Raw genomic sequence first — 18,987 nt, 5'->3', positions numbered from 1 at the left:
CAGTTACCCACGTTTGTAATTCCTGGCTTCAAGATATGACTGGATCTAAAGTGTGCTGTCAATAATAATGAGTTTTTAAGTATTTGAAAAAAAATGTTTTCTGAACAGTGCACTTTTGTGTAACCTTTAATTAGAAATTATGTTTTTTCTGGATTATCTGTTCAAGAGTCAATAAGGAGACATAAACTAAGTTTTTACCTTACATGCTGAATTATAATTCTTAACACAGAAAAACATGATTTATGATTTAGAATGACTGAAACCCTTTGCTTCATCAGATCAGCCACAACCTCTTAGATATCTTCATATACAACTGGAAATGTTGTAGTAAATTTCCTCAGCCAAATTCCTTTTTAAAGATCTAATCCATTTTCTTCCACCAATAGTGTTTGTGGGTTTACACTGTTTTTTAACAGGAGAGTTGTTTTGTCCCTTGGATCATACAACCTTCCTATGAATCTAAACACACTTGGAAAAATAGGAAGCCCTGCCTGGGAATATAAATTACACTGCTGTGCTTAGTCACAAATGGCTGAGCACAATGTGATTTTACAATAAACCAGAAATGTCTGTGTTTTGTTGTGTCAATAAATGTTCCAGTGATGCTCTTAAAGACAATAAATTACTGTAATGGAACACTATCCTCAGCATGTAGAAGTCATTTTCCACTTCCAGACATTCTCAGATTAGGTTTAAATTGCTATTAGAAAATCCTAAATGTGTTTGGTTGAAGAAAAATTTTTTAATGCCCAGAAATAATCCAACAGTGGCTGGTTAGAGCAGGGTTAGCTGAAGCATTCCCAGGGAGAGCAGTTTATACATATAGAAGGGAACTTGGCTCCAGGAGATCCTCACCATGAGCAGAGGGAACAATACAGAGAGATTTCACAGCCTGTGATTTTTTGCAGCCCTTGGTGGTTCTGCTCGGCCCAAAACATGTGTCAGTCTGCTGAGAAAATCCTGGAGAGGGACTGAGTGTGTGACACGTGCCAGGCCTGTCCTGGGCTGCCCTTGGCTGGGGGATGTGCACAGGGGCTGTTCCCCCCAGCCTGGGAGGGGGCAGAGGTGAACGCTGGGTCTGGCAGGCAGGGCAGGATGGAAAGGTGAACAGGGGGAAAGCAGGGAGTGAAGGACACGGCTGAACACAGGCCTCTGGTGTACAACTGTTCACCCTTTGGTGAGTAGGGCTGTTGGTCTCCCCAGAGATCCACTGAAACCCAGGGAGTATTTATTAGCAGTCTCTACGTGCTTGTGGTACCTACAAGTCTGGGCCTGAAGGTACAAATACTGGCGTTCTTACACACCCTATTTTCTTCAGCGTTGGCTTTATCAAGAGAAAATCACAGCAAGACAAACCCTTTTATTTTTTTTTTCTTATTTATGGCTGCAATACTAAAGACCAGAATGGTGTGAACGTTTACAAGTGTAACAAATTGTGAATAATCTTCAGGATTGCCGTACTCTTCCTGGTCCTGCATGGAAAAATAAAGAGTTAACTAGAGATGCAAAACATGAAGAGGAACATTTGTACTGACTTTCTGAGGTTTTTCAGAAGGAAATCCACAAGGGATCAAGAAGGAATTTCAGAGGGGCTAATTAGCTCATGTTCTATGAAAAATATCACTGGCAAATTTAGACTGTGCTGGATTGCACTGCACTGTCTTACAGACTAATGGCCCCAAAATACAGAGCAAATTATTCTTTCCTGATCAGTGCTCAAAACCAATCCCATGCACTCAAACTCAAAATTACATTTCCCTTAGCATAAACCAGCTTTGTTTCCTATTTTATTTTGCTTTGTAGAAGCCAGAAATGAAAGGAGAATAAATTGGTGCTGCTGAGGGATATATTTCCATTAGCTATGGCAGGGTTTGCCCACACATGTGATGTTTGGCCTGTGCTGACATAACCGAAAAACAAAGGTTCCCATTTTTTTGTCAGAAGCCATCAAAGCTGGCTGTGTTACCTCCTGTTTTCTATCAGTGTTTCAAGCTTTTGTAAGTCTTGTGCAGTCCTAATGCGGTAGATAATTTTGCGTAGTGTGTGCAGGGGTCCATGAGCATTGCAACGTCCATGTAATGTCACATTAATATCTAAACACATATATATGTACATACGGATATATTATATATAGACATATAAAGTGCACTCTGTAGGGTTTTTTTCAGCCCTACTTAAAAAAACCATGTATAATGTATGCATTGCACGTGCACATTTATACTGCATCACATCTGACTGAGCTTCTGCTGATGTATTTATTGATATTTTCCATGGTAACACAGAGAGTAAAGGTATTAATAAACTCTGATTCTGGAAGCTGTGTTAAATGCATTCAGTAAGGCAGGAAGCAAATGTGAGCCAGAGGGCTCCAAGCAGTGCAGACACTCCTGGCCATTGGTGACCTTGCTGCACATTTTCATGTGAGATTGCTCCTCCAAGGACCAAAACTTGCCCCGTGTCTTAGGTCTGCTGACAGTGACAGCTTCTCAGGAGTCCTAAGATGATCTCCCAATGGTACAGGGGCTGGAGGGTTTCCATGGATCTTCCAGGGGAAAGCAGTTCACTAAAGTGCTTCTTTACACTTGTACTTCCTTGCGTGCCTCTCTTTTCTGCTGCTGTATCCAAATATTGGTACTAATTCAACAGAGGGGTGAAGTTGGCCTGGTGTCAGACGGTTAACAAACCAGGAATTAATGGATATAATGGTAAGAAATCCTGACTGGTTGTGTCTGGCATGTAGAAAGGGGGGTGCTGATGGTGTCAGAGAGCAAGATGCCATCAGCACTAACACAGGGGGGGCAGGAGCTCAGCGTGGAGATGAAAGTTGGCAGCACCTCTCAGATGAGACTCCATTCAGTCACAGAGCCCCTGGTCAGCACCAATCTTCTTCACAGAGTCAGAGGATGAAGTGATTCAGGCCTTTGGTGTTGAAAAGTTATCTGCAAATAATGGAGCTTGTGCAGAGTCAAACGATGCATTTGTTCAAACTGAGAAGCCAAGAACTGTAAAAACTAAGTTGAAATCAGAGCTTTCCCTGGAAGCATTAAAAAGGCTTAGTTTGGCAACTGGAGATTTTTTTTTCTTTAATATAGAAAGATGCAACATAATGGATAAGACCACAGAAGCCATGAAATGTGAAAACGTGATTTGCTGAATGCTGCTTTTAAAAACCTTCAGTCCATCCATCTTTATCCAGGGACCAGCCTGTGAGCAGAAGAGTATTTCTCCAAAGGGAGTGAAGGGATTCCTCTGTGCATGACATCGAGGGTATTAAACTTTCTCCATATAACATTTTTGCCTTTCTGAAAAGGAAAGAGAGAACTTATGTAAAATCAGGATTCTGTGACATGGAATATCTTCTTTGTCATACAATCCTGGCTTTATATAACTTTATCTAACCTATATAGTTTTATACAATTTCCCCTTCAGTATTTCTGTGTGAACAAAGCCAATCACACATGAAACATTTGGGTCCAGCTTTTCCATGGTCATAAATCCTTCTAGTTCCTCTGCTTTCCATGGCAGCTTGCCATGATTGATGTTTTAATCCAAGGCAGGTTAGTTAATCACTGTAAATTTTAAATATATAAGGGGAGAGAAGTTCCACAGTTGGATATTCAGGTCTGACAAGTGTTTGGCAGCCTGAGACACAAGATGTGAGTGGAGATGACCACTCTTCCCACCCCTGAGCATCGTCGGGGGGCCCTCCTGTGCGTGTGCCTGCCAGCAGCACGTTTCCAGAGGCGTGGGGGGCACCACTGTCCCTCTTCTTCTGCAGGATGGCCCAGCCCAGGCAGGGCAGGTCAGCCTGCAAACCGTCTGTGGCTGCCCCAGGGGCTGGAGCAGGAGCCAGGCAGCAGCAGCCTGTGCAGGTGTGGGATGTGGGGCAGGAGGCTCCATCTCACCCCCGGCCTGGGCTGGGGATTGGATTAACCACCCGCATTTTCCATCGCCAGATTGTCCCTGCAGGAAGAGTCAGTCACTGTCAATATTTATAAAGCCTGATGAGACCTCACTGTCAGGCAGAAGGAGCAGAAAGTGTTTCATCATTATGAGCTTCCAGCTCTCCAGTGACATTTGATGAAATCATATTAAGTGCAATTATATTTGAGGGGAGCACGTCTAAGTTCTAATGAGCCTTTATAGTTATTCATTATCTGATTTCTTCATTTTCATTTTCCAAGGATTTGTTTACTTCATTCAGTTAAATTAAGGGAGAGCCATTTTCACAACTTCTTCCCTTCAACTTCCAGGTTCCTTCTGAGTTTTATGGCTCTATGCTGGCAAATATTTGCACACAGTTTCTTGATTTTTAGCTTCTAGGGTGTCCCATCATATGTGAGAAGTTTTGGACAAAAGCAGCTTTATGAATAATAAACCCTTCCATGTTTACAGGCTACATTTTTTGTATTTTATTAAAGGAAATTGTTACATTATGAAATTGGGCTTTGCAATTTCAGAAATGACTACAGTTAGTGGGAAGAAATCCAGGCACTACAAGTGATCCACACAAGAATTATACTCTGATTTAAAGCACAGAACCCATTTTGAGCACATACTCTGGATTTAAATGGAACTGGACTGAGCAGCACACTGACTTGTACTGAAGATGAATATCTTCTCTGCCACTCTGGTTTTGTTTATTATTTAAGTCTCAATTGTGGGAAAAAAGGTTCTGGATTTTAACAGGAGTGTATATCTTCATTCATTTTTTCCTTCTCTTTCTGTGCTTTTTTCATGAGGAGTCCAGGTTAGATACACCCACTGAAAGCTGCAAATCGTATCTGTAACTCCATTTATAATTATAATTAACTATGTAGATTGCCTACAGTAAAGAAGGTGAAGAAGTGAGAAAGTGCTAATTGGCTTCTGTGTAATGATGTGTTTCCAATAACTTTTCCTGGTAGTCTCATTAAAAATCCTATTTTGGGGAGATGAAGGATGTTTGAAATAGTGCATTGTGAACAATCACCATAAGAAAAAGCTTCTGATAAGAAATATGAAGCACTGAAATATTAACAGGACACAGTTGTTCAACATTGTATATCTGTAAATAAATATTCCTGATTTCCTAAATTAAATATTGATTTATAAAATATAAAATCTTTTTTTCCTCTGTTTCTTCTAAGATTGCCATGTAAGTATATTGTAGCAGATCCCATGTACTTTGAGAGACAGGCAACCCAAGCCAAGGATCTGGGAATCAAGTTCCTGTAAACTTCAGGACTTTTGGAAATTCAAAATTCACATCTAGATATTTCTAAATAGCTCTTGGGTTTTTTATGAGCTAGACTGAATTCTGGACTGTTCTCATTCTCAGTATGAATCTGAATGTATTTTAACCATCTCTCAAATTTCATCTGTAGTTCAAGACCATATGTTTTGCTTTCCATGTGCTTTCTCTTTGTCAAAAATAATCAGGTACTCCAACTTCCACTCTTTTGCAAAGTTTACCTCTGATGTAGCTCTGCTAGACCCTGCATCTACATGAAAGGAGCTCTCAACAGGCCACCTCCATCGCCTCTCTTTTCAAATCACAATATTTGCATAGACCCTCTCTTCACAAGAATAAATAAAAGAGGGAAAGCAAGGTAATCAAGGGAAAAATCAAGGATAAAAGAAATAATTTGCAATCCTAGTTAAGGCAAGGCATCATGCTACATCTTTGTTTTTCGGATGACCCAAACCATCTTCAAAGTTAGGCTCTAAAGGCAGGATCAATATCCATAGCAACTAATTGCATTTACTGCACCTGCTGGAAAGTGCAGTGCCTGTGCCCATGAATACCAGAGTAACCACGTAACCACAAACCACACAGGCCTGGCTGAGGGTGTGCCCTGGGGCACTTCTGTGCCACCAGGAGACTTCCACTCTGCTGATGATGCTCAGGCTCTGCTGGGTTTTTTGAGAAATACATTGTCCTTTCTCTTCCGTTATTCTTGACACCAAAAGCTTTCACCAAAGAAGAACTAAAGAAATTCTGTTGTCCTCTTTCAGCCCATGATGAGTACAAAACTCTTGGCACAGGTGGCACATAGGAATTGCTGCCTGCTCTATCACTGGATAATGCCACTTCCTCCTCATGCTCCTTATGCAGCTCTCTCTGCTTCTCTTCTGTTTGAAGTGGATTTATGTTACTCAGGGCAGACATTATGTTTGTGGTTTTTAGTTATGCAGTGCATGGCATAAAGGAGTTCTAGTGCTGGGCTGGGACTGCAAGCTACCTCCCTGCAGGAACTAATACCTGAGGATGTGATGTTTGCAGCACCCCTCTGTCTGACAGCACTGAGCTGAGCAGTGTGTTCCACTGCAGGCTGAGCAGGAATGAGTCCAAACAGCACTTCTGTCAAGCATTCAGCACTGTTGTATTTAAAATGCTTACAAAAGCAGAAGTAATATCCTGGAACTTCTCCTTGTGGATATTGCACAAGCAGAGAACACCTTGGGATTTATCAATATATCAAATAATTCAGTTAAATTTCTTCATGAGACTATAAGCCATTCAGTGTAAAAGAAACTCTTTGTGATTTAGTTCTATCTGATTACACAGGTGCTTCTGTTTCTATTTGTCAGTTCTATATAGGCAACTTGTAGAATCTGAAAGAGAACACAGAAATGTATAGAGGAGATCAATAAATAACAACAAAGACATCTTTTAAATGTTATCATTTTCCTTCTGGGTCCCATAAGCCTTGCCAAGGGTTGCCTCTGGGTATATGATCCTGTTTAAAGCACAGTGCTTTTCTGATAGGTGTTCAAATTGTACCTTTAGGAAGTAGATATTGCTCTTTTTAAAATTTGTTTGTCCCAAACAGATTAAATGACAAATGTTACCAAGCTAATTTGCTTGCTCTTGTATAACTCGAGCATTTTGTTAGTGCTTTCCAGTCATTCCTTTCTGATAGGAGAAGCAGCATTCACTGGGCAGATAGCACAGTTAACACTTGGACTTATTTTCTGTACCTGTACAGCCACCATCTCCCTGTATGCATGAATGGCACTTCTGGTTTGTCTTACTCTTGTCTGACAGGAACCATTGCCTGGAAATATGGGCTGTTGCAGCTCCAAGTCAGGGAGCCACAGACACAGCTTGTGCAAATGTGAACGAGGCACTGACGAAGGCCAGAGTAATAAATCTGTGTTGGGAGGCTGAATTTGGGTCAGTTTTCACCCCTCTGTGCAGCCCTGGATCTGCAGAGCAGCCCAAGGGACACGTGCTGCCCTGGTGCCTGCCCCTCTCCTTCCCCCCTGGAAGCCTTCAGTGACAATTCCATGCTGCTCTATTCAACATTAATTTCTGCCCAGATTTCTGCCTGAACTGATGGCAGAATTGCCCTGGAGGAGGCAGGGGGGAGGGAAGAGGGCAAACAGGGAGGGTGGGTGCAGGGGAAGGGCACAGTGGCTGCTGTGTTTGCCCTGCACGCTCAGCCCCTGCCTTGCCTCCTGCTCCCAAAGCAAACACAGAGAAACCCCTCCAAGGGGCAGTGCTGTGGGACTGTGGGGACAGGGAAAGGGGCAGCATGAGGCCAGCAGCAAGAACCTGCACCTGTTCTCCCCCCTCCTCACAGAAAGGCACCCCAAGGTCTCACGCTCTGCTCCGTGGCCCAGGAATGACACTCAGGAGAATTCACCACTGGTTAACATCTCCTTTTCCTTCCTAATTCCAACAGAATGCCCCACAACGTACTGACTGCCGTTGCTGGCAGCCATTCTATTTCCCTGTGCACTATATTTCCTCCTGCACTCAGGGCAAGGAAAGTTCAGGAGCTGGAGCAGCATTCAGAGGGGTGGTAAGGTCGTTGTTATTCCAGGATGGGGCTGGAGCTGACATTTTGTGTATTTACATCAAATCTGCCTCATGGAATTATAATCAGCCATGATACCAAGACTGTAAACTGGAATGATTCAAGTCCCATGGCCTCTACCATTGTAACTTAAATTCCACTAAAAATAGCAGTAATAAGAGAAACTGGCGACATTTAAGCAGAAGTCTGGGCTGGGTATGAGCAAGAATCGAAGAGAACAAATAAAAGATTATCTGTCCTTTGAAACACCCACCTTCCTGCCAATTCAAATATTGACCAGCTACAGAACAGGAAAAAATCATTCTTGCAGTTGGATGAAAATGGTGGAGTTTTCTTCACAGATAACCCAGGAAGCAAAAATGGTGTTTGGAGGCTTCCAACAAAGGCCAGGGCTCCAAAGCGGAAAAAAAGTGCTGTGTGCACTGAGGGGGCTACCCCAGGGATGCTTCCTCAGTGTGAAATCTCAGTGGAGACAGAGGTTTCACGTCCAGGCTGCTATTATATACATTTAGTATGTACAGAATAGAATATCCTGAATTGGAAGGGACCCACAGTGATCACTGAGTCCAACTCCTGGCCCTGCATAGTGGTGACACCGGCTTTAAAGAGGGATTGTGAGAACATCCTCGCCCTCAGCTGTTTCCATGGGCATGGTGAGAAATGGATGGGGAACTGATCTGCCTGAAAAGGAAAGCTGTGCATACAGGATGCCCTTCAACCGGGTCTGTTCCCTAATCCAGCTCCCAGCTCAGCCACAGAAGCAGGAGTGCTGTTATGAGTTGTGTGGGGTAGCACAGGGCACAGATGGGCTGGAAGGGTCATGGGACAGAAGGGAAAAGGAGGAAAAGGCAAGGAAAGCAAGGCCAAGACTGTAGGTGCCATAGTACCAATGCTCACCTCTTCACAGCATCAACCATGGTCTTGGCACAGCTGTTTTCTAGAATGTGTGCACAGAAATGCCTCAAGTGGTTTCAGCCACTAAGAATTAAGAGGTCTGGGCTCCCTCCCTCATCAGTGCTGAGAGATGGGTTGGAAATTACAGTTTCCCTCCTCTGACCTCAGAGAGATCTTGACACAACTCACCTTGCCTGACTCTGTCTGTCCCCAGTCACTGCAGGTAGGTGGGATGAATATCACCATTTGTAATGACCTGCAGGGGATAGTTTCCCAAACTTTGCCTCCAGCAGGATTCAGCATCAGATCCTCCCTTAGCAAGCAGTAGGAGCAGACCTGCAGAGTGGCACAGCTGGCAGTGCCCTGTCCCCTCCTGCCCACACTGTCCGTGTTTCAGGGGTTGTACCTTGGCCTGTCCACTCAGCAGCCATCAGCTGTGGAAGGTCTTCAGGTATGCTCCTGTGTGCCCACTCTGGGGGGCAAATCCAAGTGCAGCAAGTGGGGACAAGGAAGAGATTCACTTCCAAATGCCCATCTGGCCCAAAGAAAAACCCTGTAGTAGCTGTATTCTTATCTACTCCATATTACCCCTGTTCTTCAGCTGTTTCCAGAAAGCAGAAAGGGTGAGCTCTTTTCTAAAGCCTTTCTTCTATAAGAAAGATGTTGCTAAAAGAAAATATAGTACTGAAGCATTTATTTGTTTTTTCTTTCTCTGTTTCTAATCCTGAAATGGTAACAAACACCTTCCCATTGAATTCACAAAGTGATTACCCACCTTACAACACCAGTTGTACACAGGGTGTGCTTGCTGACATGACTTACAAGACCTCCCCTGTCTGCCAGCACAGTCTGAAATCAACATTGTTCTGATTCTGTTAAGGTTTGTTTTGACCATTATTTTATTTATAGTGTTGTGGACAATGGTTTAGTTTGCCTTTTTTATATTATTTTCTTTTTCCACAGTGATTTTTTGCCACTTTAAGATAGAAAAACTTCAAAATAAGTCTTTCTGTCTGAGACACTCATTTTCTAATGCTAGAAAGGCCTGTAGAGATCAATTTTGAGAACAAAGAACTGGAATCTAGCCCCTCCTCCAGTATTAATTAAATCTTTTATCCTATGCTGAACAAACAGCATATTAGGCTTTGCCACAGTCCTCAAAGGTATTATTACCACACTTCAATGGATGAGGGCAAACAAAGCCAAGGAAGGCTGTTATTTGCTTTAGGTGATTTAGCCAAAATGATGCAAAATAAAAATCAGAACATAAAATGTCCAGTTCTAGCTCATACTCTCTTGCCATCAGGCAGTGCCTCCCCTGCTGGCACACACACCAGGAGGGAAGTGGTTCTCCCTTCTTGGCCTTCCCCGCACATGAACAAGAGTTGCAAAGAGCTCAGTTCTCACTGGCTGCCTCCCACACGGGTTTGGGTCTGGCTCAGTAAGTGACCCGTTGTCACCTCCTCTGTCCCTGCTTTGGGCAGGAATCTCCAGGTTCCACTGCAGGAAACTCTGTCACCTGCTGAGGAACAGAAGAGGAGCTGGAGAGGGACAGGAGGACAGGAGAGGGACAGGAGGACAGCACCACTGCCGAGCCAGCACACCCAGCTGCTGGTTCTGGCTCTGGCCCTGAGCTGCTCTATGGCTTTAGGACTTCTGTGCCTCAGTTTACCCAGTCACATGGCCATAATTAAGAAATTTGAGAGTTTTCAATATTTCTATATATTTTTGGTCTAAAAGGAAGGTCGAAATAAGAATTGATTGAGGACCATCCTAAAGTCTGTGCTCTCTCTCTGTGGATAAATGTAGGGCATAACACCAAATGATCTTTACGATCCTTTTTTGCTTTAAAACTAATAACAGAGGGACTATTCTGTGTAAAGTTTAAGTATTTTATTATTCTTTCCTTCCTAAACTTTAGTCATATGCTTCTCCTTTTCAAATGCCCAACTAACAAATCCCATTATTCCTGTGCAAAGAAGCTTGTTCCTAACGTTGCATAGGATTTTCTAAGCAATTCTCTGGTTAGCAGAGCAGATGAACAGTATGGAACAAACGGGAAGGTTTGTCTCCACCTCAGCCGTGCCATCTGGTGGTACTGGGCCTCCCGAAGGAACGAGGTCTACTTGCACCATCTAGTGGCTTCAGGTAACCAAGCCAGAGCGATTTTCTGTTGGCAGTCCAGATCACCAACCAGCCTGAATAATTAAAACCAGAGACGAGTCATTTGCTATTTCAGGTGATAAGTGAACGCAGGAAATACAAAAAGCAAACTTATCTACACTAATATAATGAGAATTTTTTAATAATAAATTATTCCACCCCTCCAATATTTATTTAATATGGCCACTATTCAAGGCACAAATTGCAGAACTCATTAGAAAGAAATCAAGGAGAAAAATTCTTCCACAATAATACCAAAAAAGGCATCAGTCCAGCCTCACTTCTGACGGTCGACACTATGGGAGGTTAGACTGTAATCATTGTCACACTTCCTTCCTTTTGCAGTGGCTCAATAACAGCTTTGCTATCCTCCAGAGAGGAGTAGAGCTGTGAGAGTGAAGATACAGAGAGAGTATCTCATCATTCTTACTGAGTGAAGAATGGAAAGAAAGGGACCTTTCTAAGAAGAAATATTAAAGAAAAAGATCATTTTCCATGAATACATTTCTATTATTTTTCAGTAATAATGAAAGACGTAATCCAAAAACCAGGACAGTTTGTGTTGGGAACAATGACCTTTGTGGGGTTTTCTGAAGTACTCCCAGAATACTGAGGGCAGATGTCATAGCTGATATTTGCATCTTGATGGAGAGCACGTGTAGATGTGTTCCAAAGAACCAGCCATCAAGCCAGAAATGCTGCCAGGACACGCAAGCACAGTGTCATTGTACAGGGGTTCCTTTATCCCTCAGAGCCTGCCCTGCCTCACTTACCACCTCCACCAAAGGCCTCTGGCGCCAGAACAAGCAGAGAAGTTGGAAAATTAGCTCCTAGCACAGTGTGGTTGGGTAAGGACTTGGGATACTTATTAATATTTATGACCCTATTTACTTTCCAAGCTAAGCACTCGGCCTGCTGAACCACCTATACTGAATTCTTTGTAAATGACATCCCTCACTCAGAATAGCCTTTCAGTCACTTTGGAGCATAAGCACCCAATGACTTGGAAAGCCTTTCTAGGAACTGAAGCATCTACTGGTTGCCATAACTCACTTGTTTTGACTGAAGATTACCCTACACCTGGGGAGGCAACAGATCCTGTGTGCTAACGACCCCTCAGCTGAAAGAATGGTGAGTCTGACGTTGCTAAAACGTTTGGATACATCAGCAGTGTGTCATGACAGGTCAGCTTTTATTGCCGTGGGAAGAGCAGTTAAACTTCGCATGCCCAGAGGCAGAGCACAGAGCACGTGAGGATGAGTGTGGTGGGAGGGGAGGAAGCAGCTCACCTGCAGGGCAGGTACCATCCTCCTGTAATCAAAGACCACAGAAGCAGGTGCTCCTGTGCAGTATTTACACATGTAGGCTCCTTGTCTCAGGAGAACAGCAAGATGAAAAATTCCATGTGAAAAAGCACACATTTAGGTTCAAACCCCAAGCAAGGTCAAGTGTCTGTGAGCTGGACCACGGCTGGTGGGGTGGAGTGACATGGCTGGGGGAGGACAGACAGACAGCGCAGCCACTTCCCGTGGCACGAGGCTCCTGCATTCACAGCTCCTCTTTCACTGGGTTTCTTCTTTTTTGGAATACACCACAGCTGCTTCACAGACCTACTCAATCACCCCGTGACACATATTTGTACAGATGCCATAAAGATTTTTTCTTTCTTGCTTAGCCAGCAGAGGCAGGAAGTGATAAGGGCTGCTTTAGTTCCAGAGATTCATGCTGCAGCAGGCATGGAGCTAGAAACTGCCAGATAAATGATGGTGACTTAAGGTCTTTATCTAAGATGCTCCAAAGAACTACCATAATCAGAATAATAAACACCAGAAATAATAATTACTAACAGAATTCAAGGAGTGTGACTCCAGTCCCATGCTGGTTTATAATTTAATCTTTTTTCTGACTTTGACAGAACTACTTCCCTCTGAAACTGCTGAAAGTGAGATCAGAATCAGGGCCCAAATTTTTTGACCTCCTTATTTGTAATTGAGCTACTCTGAAAGGTTGTATAGCCCCTTGGTGATCCTATTCTAGACTAAAAATCAGGTGAGATTTTTAGATCAAAGCAGCTTTGACCAAAGCCAGCCACTTCAAATCCTTCTGTGTGAAGTGGCAGACTGAAGAATTTTACAGGAACAGACTCCCTAGTGTTTTTTTATTACACCTTTTTCCAAACAGTAGAAACTCCGAGAACAGGGAGTTTTTCTAGCAGGGTTTCCTGTTCCCATCAGTAAAAGCTTATAATTGAAAAAATAAAATGCCTGGCTTTAAAAACACTGGACTTCAATTAAGCTCAAGTCAAAGTGTTTATTTGAACATCATCCCTGAAATCTACTTTAAAATCATCTGGAGACTGAGTTAAATGACTTCCTTAGTTGCTGTGTTTATAGTATTGTTATTATTGATGCTTCTGCTTCCCTGTTCTCTTTTAATGGAAAACAAGGCCAACAGAGGCAATATCCATGCTTCTCCAAGGAAGAAGCAAACCTCTGACCCATCATGGAGTGAGTCTTGGTGTCCCAGGGAGCACCTCACTCTTCCCAGGCTCTGCCAGAGGATCCAGGGACATGCTGGAACGTTGATGGGAACTGGGATGGAGAGCTCTGTCCAAAGCCAATGACAACAACGAACATAGCCACAAAAATAATAATTAATAACCACGTGAGCGCTTAATGTAGGCATAAGACACATCTAAATGTTTGTCTGATTTTGACCAAGAAGAACTTGCCTTTGACTGAGCAATTTTCCTGCCTCCAGAGCCTGTGATCACGTCCTGATTGCAGGTCAGTCCTGCTGGCCTAGGAAAATAGTCAGCCCTTTCATGAGAAAAAGAAAAGACAAGTAACAACCATCAGTAATTTAGTCAGTTGTGTGTAGAAAAAAACCTTCCCACAAGAGGACAATTTAGACATGAAATGGCTCTTCTAAAACCAGGATCAAAGAGATTAATGGCAAAACCCATTCTGTTTGTCACTTCTTTCCAAACCTGTTTTTCCTAAAGGCACCATGAGCTTTGCCACGGATTTCAAGAAGATCAGAATTCAGCCTTCTGCTTCTTAAGTAGCATTTAGAAGTGGCTTTTCTATAAGACAAACACGTGTATACATGCCAGTCCTTAATCTCTTTGAACACAAAATGTGTTCATTTCATCAGCAGAGCAAATTGCTGTAAAAACCATTTGGCAGCATAACTTTTCTTGCAGAGCAGATAGAAAAGAGATGCTGTTGGCTGTCAAATGTTAGCCCAAACATGCACTTTTTATTTACAGACACAGTCAGAAAATCACAGTCTTTAGTACAGCAAATCATGTCCTGCTCTTAAACTCTGAGGAAAATTCACAAGTCTCTGTTTGCTCTCTTATTTTCTCTTCCCAGTAAGTACAAAGCTGTCATACCTCAAGACTCTTTAAACCGTTTGAGAAACATTTTTATCAAGAATGACACATATTGCTTTGCCTGAAGTAGATCATACCAGAGCTTAGTGTTCTCCTGGGAGATAAGGAAAAACTTGGAGTGAGCCCTGGAGAAAGCCAGTCCTCTTTCATCATCAGAGGGACCCGACGTGTCACCGGCTCTGTGTGAGAAGCTGGAGCTGCAGCAACAGCAAGGAGGGATCACAAAGAACTTTATCTTTCGTGTCCTTCCCTTTTCACTCACGTGAATGGCTCATCTCATGGAGCCACTCAAAGATGAAATTGCTGAAACCTTTTCACAAGCCCTCTTTTGACCATCAACATCTTGTGGTTCAGCCACAAATCCCCCTGTAAATTTAGATTTGCTCTGAAAACACTTACAGCTTTTGGATGGCAAGTGTATTTGGAAAACTATCCATTAAGCATCAGTGAAATCTAGGCAGTTAGTGCTGTCCTGAGACTTTGGGTCACTGTGAGAGAGAAAAACAGTCTAAAACCACGTGGAATATCAAGCTGGTGAGCAGAAGGTTTCATACATACGCTGAAATTCCCCAAATCCCAAATTCCTTTAGCAGCAACATCTTCTATTGCTTGCCACAAGAAAAGTGTAAAGTGGGGAAGATACAGAACATGAGTGTCTTATACCCATCATGACAGCCCCAGCCTCCAACCCTGGTACTGTTTGTCACATGTGACAAAAGACAGCAAACGGGGGGCTTTCCCCCACGGGGCACAGCCCAGGGAGCGTGATGACAGTCTGCATTGCAGGGCAGATCAAATAACTCTCTTCCAGCACCATATCAAGCACACTGGCAACTTTATATGCTGATTTTGTGGTGTTCTCTCTCTCAGTTTTCCTGTTCACACAGGACTTTGTGGGAGCAGATAGTGTAATGAATCAATGTTGTTAGACAACATCGTTACCCGGATTTCTCATCAGTAGATGCCTAACACAGCAATTCGTTTTTCACTGTCAAATTGCTTCTCTTTTCTTCTTGCTTTGCTTTCCCTGCTTTTCTTGCCCATTTCTTTCCATTTCCTCTGGACTCTGGCACATTCTGAAAATTCATAGACATAAAGTTTTATGCACAAATTCAGTGCTGGAAGGATTCTGTCTGTGGCCATACACAGAAAGTTTCAACAGCTTGAAAAAGCCTGAACTAACCTCAAAAGAACTAGATTTTATCTACTGACAGACTGAATTTTTAACTCAAAGAAAAAAACAGCTCAGATTCACATGCAAACCCATAAGCACACAAGCCAAAAAACATTTGTTCAAGCACTTCCTAAAACTCTGTAATGAATACCACGTGCAGACAGCCAGCTATTGGCACGTACAAACAACACAGTCATGGCCTTCACTGCTCATGAAGGTTTGCATTCAGACTTCAGGCTGCATCCTAAAAATATTGGCTTCGTACATGAGAGATCTGTTGTCTTCACGTGGCTGTTATTTGCTATGAGCGATGGAGCAAATTCCTGCTATTTCTGTCACCGTCTGTGCCTATGTACTTTGACAAAGGTAACTGAGATTTATCCTGAGCAGCCTGATCTCCCTTGCTCTGCATGTAATGCAGGCTGTCATTTTGGATGGCTTGAGAAATACTTTTTCTATCTTATATATGGTGCATAAGGTAAGCAAAAGGTAGCTTAACTAAATACTTTAAGTTGGTCTTAGAACATAGTGTGTGTTGGCAGAACAGCTGAATACAGCCTGTGGAGCTGAATAATGATAATGATGATTATGATGATAATAATAATATTTATATATATATATATATGAATAATACCCAAAAATAAAAATGTTTCATTTTGAAAGCCAGGGAAAAAGACAATACCCATTGCTCTGGGTTCACAAAACACTCATAATTCATGCAACAGCCACACATGCTACATTTCATGCACACTGTGGTCTGGAAGTTAGGATCACAAGGTATGTAAGGAACCTGGAAGCAAAGAGCTCTGTAGGGACTCCTCTCAGCTGGAGTCCCAGCCTTTGCCTCTGCTGAGCCTGCCACCATGCATGCTATTAGCATTTATTATATGGGGGTGTTTTTGTGATGTGGGAGCATCTCCACCTGGAACAAGTTGAAAAAGCATAGAGGCCATCAAAGTGCTATCAGATGTTATTAACACTGGGCCCACTAAAATCTGGACTACATCTGAACTACTGGCACACAGATGACAAGTCCCACATCCCATTAAGAATTTCCTGAGTCCTCAGAAGTATTGCTCATACAAAAGATGCTTCTGAATGAATTGTCATTCTCTAAATAACAAAGCAGAGAATAAGAGGAATATTTCTGATGGTTTCATTAGTGGCTTTTCAGTCCAGACCCTGGATCTTCTTTCTGCCATTGTTTTCTCTCTCAGGAGGCTCCCTTGCACAGACTCTTCTGCCTTCCCCGTGGCTGCTGATGGTGAGATCCGTGTTGGAGCCCATCAACCACAACCACTGTGCTGGCCCAAGAAGGGCTCTCCAACCACGGGCTGGCTGCACAAACCTTCCCAAGCTGGAGGCACCAGCCCTCACCATATTTTCAGTCTCTCAAGCACCTCTTCACCATATCTGTGTCTCTACTGAAAATGGCCCCACGCTCTGCCGTCACCGTCATTTTCTCCCTCTAACCCTTCTGCCCAAAGATTATTTTCTGCTCCTTCCACTCATCCACCAACCTTCCATCTGTAGTTCCCACACCAGGAATACCGTCCTCCCTGCCCTAAGTGCTCGTGACAGCTGCCATCTTGGCCCAATCAGGAGCGATTGATCCAGCATCCTTCAGCATCCAGCGCATTTGATCTGCAGAGCTCTCCAGCTGGGTCTGTAATAACTCATATCCGTTGTGGGTTACACATCAAGCAACCCTCTCCCCATCAGTCACGTCTCTCCTGATAGAAAAGTTCTTCAATGAACCCCTTCACATCTAATCCACCATCTCATGCAGGACATGATGGAAAAAAGTTATGAAAAGCAATATTTTGTACTGCTTTGATGCAAACAAAGCTGATCTCCGTGCCATTTTTTTTGAATAAAAACTTCTGTGGGCAGAGACTGCGAATTTTTCTAGGATTTAGTCCATGATAAGAGCAGTCAACTCATAAATATTTATGCCTGAGGCTCACTAAATGAGCCATTACTCACTACTTTCATTGTCATTCACTCTGTGGTGCCCTCACTGAGCTCAGGTCCTGCTGGACAGCCCCAGCTGCTGGCACTGTGAGCACAGGGCCCCTGCTCTGGCACCTGGGAACTCTGAGAGCAAGAGAATCAGGGCCAGATAGTCCTGTTCCTGTGAGATCAACGTTTCAGTGCACCTGAGCAGAAGACACAAATACCTTTTTAAACCTGACAATGGGATGTGTGTCCAGCTCTCCACCCTCCTTTAGGTTCCCGACACAAGCCAAGTGACCACGTTCCATTTACTGCGGGCTGGTTGTGTTACCTAAATCACAATTTCTGGTGACACGTTTTGCACAATCAGACTTGTTTTGCTGGTTTGTCTACCTGTGAAACTAAGTACCTACTCAGAAGTTAGATTTGCTGAATGTTTTTAGCTATATAGCAATATGTTTCTGTGCATCACAGGCATGGAAATCAGGCCCAAACAAGATGGTGCAGACCAATATTCTGCCTCTGAGAAACAGCAGGTTGCAAAGGAAGAACACAAGCAGAGTAAAGTATGTAGAGAGGCTTCCTCCTCATCTGCCAATTTGGAATTCAGTGATTATTGAGCCAGAATTGTTATCTTTGTACTTAAATGTTTTTCAAGTTTTTCTTTCATGGTTTTGCCCCATCTTCCATTGACCTAATGTGAACTTTTAATCTCCACATCCTCCCATGCCAAGGAGTATCCACGGTTTAATTACACACAGTGTGAAGCACCATTTTCTCCTCTTTCTGTTTCTTTTCTCAAACCTGTCACCTGTGGGTTTCATTTGGCAGCCCAAGCTCTCGTAATGAAAGCCATTTAAAAATCATTCCATTATTTCTTATTTCCCTTCTCTGTGCCCTTGTAATGTTACCCATCTCTCCATCGGTCTCTCACCTCTTTTCAGACTAGAGAGCTACTACAGGGGTCTCGTATGGAAGTTGTTCCCTATCTTTGTTCATCCTTTAGCCTGGCCTATAATCTTTTTCCAAATTCACATATTCCTTGAGAGGTGAAGGACCAGAGCTGTGCATTCTGTTGAACAGTCAGGAGCATTATTGTTTTGTAGAAGGTAATGGTGATGTGATTTCTTCTCTCTCCTTCTATAAAATACATCTTTATTTCCCATAACTGACAGGTTCCATAGGAAGGAAAGCTGTTTACTGCCACCCCTTGGCCATAACTAGAATGATTTGGTGCAGAATCCTCATTGCAAATCCAGCCAAAATTCCCTGAATCCATAAAGTAAATATGAAGGTATTAAGGTTCCATGTCAATGAGAAATCTAAAGGGGATAAATTGAGGATTAACTGCTTTCCATAAACAAGATCTCACTGATATGAGAGAAACAAATGAAATGATATAAAGACCAGTTTTTAGAAATGCTGACAATGTTAGACATGTCACAAGGGAAAACCTTGAGAAGAGGAAGTGCAGTTCTCTGATCCAAAACTCATTAAATCATCCAAGTCCTTTTATTGATTTCTGAAAACATGGTTCCAAAGTTCTGCACTGATTTTAATCTAAAGACATAAAATTAGGTATTATGAGAGTAGTAATA

At 42.8% G+C, this 18,987-nt stretch overlaps 1 long non-coding RNA gene across 1 annotated transcript; it reads right to left on the bottom strand.

Moving 5' to 3' along the window:
* Positions 1 to 2,236: 2,236 nt before the first annotated feature.
* LOC120324454 lies at positions 2,237 to 10,876 on the bottom strand. The gene is made up of 2 exons (XR_005565779.1): positions 10,775 to 10,876; positions 2,237 to 3,302 (listed from the first exon to the last, which is right to left on the bottom strand). It is a non-coding gene; the product is annotated as an uncharacterized LOC120324454 (long non-coding RNA).
* Between the last annotated feature and the right edge of the window lie 8,111 nt (positions 10,877 to 18,987).

This window comes from Pipra filicauda, unplaced genomic scaffold (assembly GCF_003945595.2).
Source record: "Pipra filicauda isolate LSUMZ 115617 unplaced genomic scaffold, ASM394559v2 scaffold53_size3534045_pilon, whole genome shotgun sequence".
Taxonomy (NCBI): Eukaryota; Metazoa; Chordata; class Aves; order Passeriformes; family Pipridae; genus Pipra; species Pipra filicauda.
The sequence above is the reverse complement of the archived record's forward strand: the minus strand, read 5'-3'. Positions and strand labels throughout refer to the sequence as shown.